Source organism: Vulpes vulpes, chromosome 1 (assembly GCF_048418805.1).
Source record: "Vulpes vulpes isolate BD-2025 chromosome 1, VulVul3, whole genome shotgun sequence".
Taxonomy (NCBI): domain Eukaryota; kingdom Metazoa; phylum Chordata; class Mammalia; order Carnivora; family Canidae; genus Vulpes; species Vulpes vulpes.
In genome coordinates, this window is record NC_132780.1 from 88,076,236 (window position 1) to 88,082,728 (window position 6,493).

The window sequence follows — 6,493 nt, forward strand, 5'->3', positions numbered from 1 at the left end:
CTCTGTGTGTCTCTCCTGAGTAAATAAATAAAATCTTTAAAAAAATTGAAGTTTAAATGAAAGTTTAGAATGTAAGAGTTTAAGAAAATAATAGATATTTACTTAAGATTAAGGAACATGCATAATATTACAGTATTTTTTCTTTGATAAAACTTGTATCTCCTTTTCTTTGACACTGCCTATAAGAATGTGACAACTATTTTTATTTTTTAATTTTTTTAAAGATTTTATTTATTTATTATTTATTTATTTATTTATTTATTTATTTATTTATTTATTTGAGATACAGATCGAGAGAGAGAGAGAGAGAGAGAGAGAGAGGCAGAGACACAGGCAGAGGGAAAAGCAGGCTCCATGCAGGGAGCCCAATGTGGGACTCGATCCCGGGTCTCCAGGATCACGCCCTGGGCCGAAGGCAGGTGCTAAACCGCTGAGCCACCCAGGGATCCCCGACAACTATTTTTAAATTGAAGTTCTGTCTTGTTTATCACAAATTTTTAACCGAGAGTGTGTTATTATTCAGATACCACTCAGATTAGCTAAAGAACATTATTTAATTGTTTAATTACCCTTGAACTATTGGGACAATCTTGCCTGATCATAATATGTTGTGCTTGTTATGCTCTTCTAGCTTGTCATATTATATTCAGGATTTTTACAAGCAGAATCATACAGAAAGTAATATTTTTTTATAAAGATTTCTTTCTTTTTTTAAAAAAATTATGTTTTATTGGTGTTCAATTTGCCAACATATAGAATAACACCCAGTGCTCATCCCGTCAAGTGCCCACCTCAGTGCCCGTCACCCAGTCACCCCTACCCCCCGCCCTCCTCCCCTTCCACCACCCCTTGTTTGTTTCCCAGAGTTAGGAGTCTTTCATATTCTGTCTCCCTTTCTGATATTTCCCACTTATTTTTTTCTCCTTTCCCCTTTATTTCCTTTCACTATTTTTTATATTCCCCAAATGAATGAGACCATATAATGTTTGTCCTTCATAAACCACATCTTCTTTATCCATTCATCTTTCGATGGACACCGAGGCTCCTTCCACAGTTGGCTATTGTGGACATTGTTGCTATAAACATCGGGGTGCAGGTGTCCCGGCGTTTCATTGCATCTGTATCTTTGGGGTAAATCCTATTTTTAACTCTTTGAGGAACCTCCACACAGTTTTCCAGAGTGGCTGTACCAGTTCACATTCCCACCAACAGTGGAGGGTTCCCCTTTCTCCACATCCTCTCCAACATTTGTGGTTTCCTGCCTTGTTAATTTTCCCCATTCTCACTGGTGTGATGTGGTATCTCATTGTGGTTTTGATTTGTATTTCCCTGATGGCCAGTGATGCGGAGCATTTTCTCATGTGCTTGTTGGCCATGTCTATGTCTTCTTCTGTGAAATTTCAGTTCATGTGTTTTGCCCATTTCATGATTGGATTGTTTCTTTCTTTGCTGTTGAGTTTAATAAGTTCTTTATAGATCTTGGAAACTAGCCCTTTATCTGATACGTCATTTGCAAATATCTTCTCCCATTCTGTAGGTTGTCTTTTAGTTTTGTTGACAGTATCCTTTGCTGTGCAGAAGCTTCTAATCTTGATGAAGTCCCAGTTGTTCATTTTTGCTTTTGTTTCTCTTGCCTTCATAGATGTATCTTGCAAGAAGTTACTATGGCCAAGTTCAAAAAGGGTGTTGCCTGTGTTCTCCTCTAAGATTTTGATGGAATCTTGTCTCACATTAAGATCTTTCATCCATTTTGAGTTTATCTTTGTGTATGGTGCAAGAGAGTGGTCTAGTTTCATTCTTCTGCAAGTGGATGTCCAATTTTCCCAGCACCATTTATTGAAGAGACTCTTTTTTTCCAGTGGAGAGTCTTTCCTCCTTTGTCGAATATTAGTTCACCGTAAAGTTGAGGGCCCACTTCTGGATTCTCTATTCTGTTCCATTGATCTATGTGTCTGTTTTTGTGCCAGTACCACACAGTCTTGATGACCACAGCTTTGTATTACAACCTGAAATCTGGCATTGTGATGCCCCCAGCTATGGTTTTCTTTTTTAAAATTCCCCTGGTTATTCGGGGTCTTTTCTGATTCCACACAAATCTTAATATAAAAGTTTCTTATCAAACTTACACTTGCCTCAAGAATCTATTAATGCATTTATTTATTTATTTATTTATTTATTTATTTATTTATTATTTATCCAGTATTTAAATATTCCCTACTATGTGCAATATATTAGGATGGTTTATATCAAGGAGATAGACAATTACAAGGATTGACAAAAATGTATAAAAATTGGAACTCTCAGGGCAGCCCCGGTGGCTCAGCCATTTGGCGCTGCCTTCAGCCCAGGATGTGATCCTGGGGACCTGGGATCGAGTCCCACATTGGGTTCCCTGCATGAAGCCTGCTTCTCTCTCTGCCTGTGTCTCTGCGTTGCTCTCTCTCTCTCTGTATCTGTCATGAATAATCAAAATCTTAAAAAAAAACAAAACAAAAAAAAAAACAAAAAAACAAAGCCCTGGAACTCTCATGCATTTCTGGTGTAAATGTAAAATGGTACAGGCATTTCATTTAAAAAGTTTGGTAGTTTTTTAAAAAGCTAAAGATGAATTTAACATAAACCCCAGAAATTGTGTTCCTCAGTATTTTCCTAAGAAATATTAAAAAAGAAATGGAGGGATAACTGGGTGGCTCAGTCAGTTAAACATCCAACTCTTGATTATGGTTCAGGTGATGATCTCAGAGACCTGACATTGAGCCCCTCATCAGGCTCTATGTTGGGTGTGGATCCTGTTTAAGATTTTCTTGTCTTCCTATTCCTCTGCTCCTCCTCCACTCACTCACACTGTCTCCCTGAAAAAATTAAATGAAATTTAAACAATTCAAATATTTATTAATTGGTGAAAGGATAAATAATGTGTTTATCTCAATACAAGGGAATAATTTTAAGAAATAACAAGGAATGAATCATTGTTACATAGCACAATGGTGATGAACCTAAAAAATTTTATGCTAAGTGAAAGAAGATAATAACAGAAGACTACATATTATATGATTACATTTGTATGAAATGTCCAGAAATGGCAACTTTACAGATACAGAGAGCAGACCAGTTGTTGCCTTGAATGAGAGAGGTATTTCTTTTCTGAAAAGAAATATGAGGGAACCTTTTGAAAGGATGGGTGTGTTCCAAAAGTGGATTGTTTTGATGATTACAGAATTCTGTAAATTTTTTATAAATCATACAGTGGATGAATTTATTTTATGTATGTGTATGTATACACACATGTATATACTTCCTCAAATTGTTTACAAAAATATATTAGACTCAACAGAATACAGCGTTAGTAAACTGAATATAGGATTGTTAAAATATCCAAACTGAAGCTCAGACAGGGAAAAAAATGGAAAGTTTACTAAACAATGTGAGGAATATTTGTGTAACCAAATGAGGAGAAGAGGAAATCAGGCATTATTGAATAAAGTAAGTATAGGATATCTGGGACATCATGAAAGTCTCTACTATGTATGTAGTTCAGAGTAACAGAGGAGAAGGGAAAAAGAGTCAAGCAGTATTTGAAGACATATTGCCTGGGAAGAAAAGTCTTCATGGGTTGAGATAATATTATTAAAAACTAAAATAACAACTTAGGAGGCAAAGATATGGATTATTTAAAAAAATGTGAATAATTTTTGACTTTTCAAAATATGGAGACAGAAGATAAAGTCATATATGATGTACTGAAAAAATATATCAATCTAAAGTATTATAACCAGCTGATATATCTTATAAAATTATGAGATCGTTGTAAAATAAATACATTTCTATATGTTTTTTGTTGAACATACTTCTTTTTTTTAAAAAAGATTTTTTATTTATTCATGATAGACATAGAGAGAGAGAGAGAAAGAGAGAGAGAGAGAGAGAGAGAGAGAGAGAGAGAGGCAGAGACGAACAGGCTCCATGCAGGGAGCCCGATGTGGGACTTGATCCCGGGACTCCAGGATCACACCCTGGGCCAAGGGCAGGCGCTAAACCGCTAAGCCACCCAGAGATCCCCCTGTTGAACATACTTCTTTGGGGAATTTACATTGGAGTGAACTTGCTGGGATTTAGATTGTGCATTTGTTGAGATTTATTAGATACTATTAGCAACTTCCCCCAAAGTTAGATGCTATACTACATTATACAATCACCAACAATATGTGATCCTTCTTGTTGCTCATCAACCTTATCAATATTCATCATCACTTTCTATTTTCCATCATTCTGTAGAATGTTTTGGTATCTAGTTGTGGTTTAATTGATATTTTCCTAATAGCTATTTATTTTAAATACCTCTTCACATGGTTAGAGCATTTGGAAATCTTATTTGTAACTGTTCAAGATTTTTCCCATGTTTTTAAATTGACTAGTGTTTTTTTTTTCTTCTGATTTTTTTGTGAAGTTATTTGCAGCAAATGGCATTAATGGTAATCTTGTTAGCACTGTTATTCATAAGAACCTCAAATTAGAAACAACCCAAATGCTAATAAACAACATAATGGATTAATAAAATATGGTATTTTTATAAAATGGAATACTACATAGAAATGAAAATGAATAAACTTCTAGTACATACAACAATATGAATGGATAACACAAACATAATTGGGAGGGAAAGAAGTCACAATTGAATATAAACTCTATTTATATGGTTTTCCACAATAGACAAACCAAAATCTAGAAGGATGATTAACTTTATCAAGGTTCATTAATGAATGAGAAGGGGAGTGAGGAGAACTTTTTTCTAGAAATTATTCTATTTTTTTGGTATGGATGATTGTTTTATGGATATACTCATGATGTATACTTATCAAAGGAGTATTTAAATTTTTGCCCTTTTCTGTCTTTTTTTATTCTGAGTTTACATTAACAGAAGAGGAGAAAATAAAACAAGGTAATTTGACACTGCAAGTAACTATTAATTCAGTCAGTGACAGATTTATTTTATAGATAATTTGCTGATTATCTAGTATAGTTTTCCACAACATGTAATATCTTTAGTAAATATGTTTCTTTAATAATATAAAACATTGATTTTTTTAAAAAAATAGACCTCCAATGATTTATTTGGACCAAAATAGATTTATATTTTCTAGCAAAAAACACAAACTATTGGCAATCATAACTAAAAAGTCAGGTACATTTTAAAAACGTTTGGAATTCTTTTATGAGGGTCCTTTGTGAGCTTATGTTGAAATTTGTCCTTACATCTGTGTGCTGTAGAAATGTTATTTGACTCAAATGTGAAATTGCATTGCTTCCAACACCATTATCAGGCCTTGCTTAAAATGTATCTCAAACTTGTGTTTTAAATTTTATTATCTTGCAGCTAGCTATGGCATTAATTTAGAATGATGTGTGATTTGCAAACAGCAATTTTGACATTCAGATAGATCATATCTCTGCTCATAGGAACTTCTAAGTTGTATGCATAATATTGCATGTGTTTTAATATCATGAAAAGTTTTATTTTTTGCAGCTTTATAAGAAACTAAAATGCAACCTGTTAAAGTAGAAATGTCTGGAAAACTACGATACAAATACGTTTGTTATGTTTTCTTTGAGAAGTAGATAGAGACACAATTATACTTTTACCTTTTCCAACATAAGCTACCTTGCTGCATCACTAATATTTATTAATCTTAGCAAGTAAAAACATGAAAATAGATAAAACATATTTAAAATGTAAATTATCTAAAAAATTTCCTAAAGCTTATATTAGAAATGTGTGAAGGATAAAAAAAAGATTTAATGTATAGAGATGGCCATGTCTACATGAAGTATAATGTTGAGGTTGACTGAGATATGGAATTTCATTTGATGTTTTGCTTAATTATTGAAAAGATTAATTTTATTTATTTATTTATTTATTTATTTATTTATTTATTTACTTATTACTTTATTTCATGAGAGACACACAGAAAGAGAGGCAGAGACATAGGCAGAGGGAGAGCAGGCTCCCCGTAGGGAGTCCGATGTGGAGCTCAATCCCAGGATCTCAGGATCATGACCTGAGCCAAAGGCAGATGCTCAACCACTGAGCCACTCAGGTGCCCCTATCATATATTTATGTTATTGAAACTAAGAACCCCTGATATATTTTTCTTTTTTTAAAGGTGTCTTTGGTTTTTGAAGTGACCTGCATTTCTGTTGTTATTTATTTCCTTATATAGTTCTGTCTCACACTGCAAACAGCCTCTTGATTAAGCATACATACATTGGGACTTGTTGTTCACACAATATATGAAGATACTAACTGGGGGCTGGTGGAGAGAGGGAGAGAGAAAGAGAGACAAGACTTTCAGCAGTTCAAAAGTTTTTCTTATGGTCAAAACCCATTTATTTTTGGTTATTCTTTATCACCACTACATAATGTAATCTGATATCAATGAATGCATGGATTATTAAATCAATTAAGCACATTGCCAGGGGAAAATAATTTGTAACT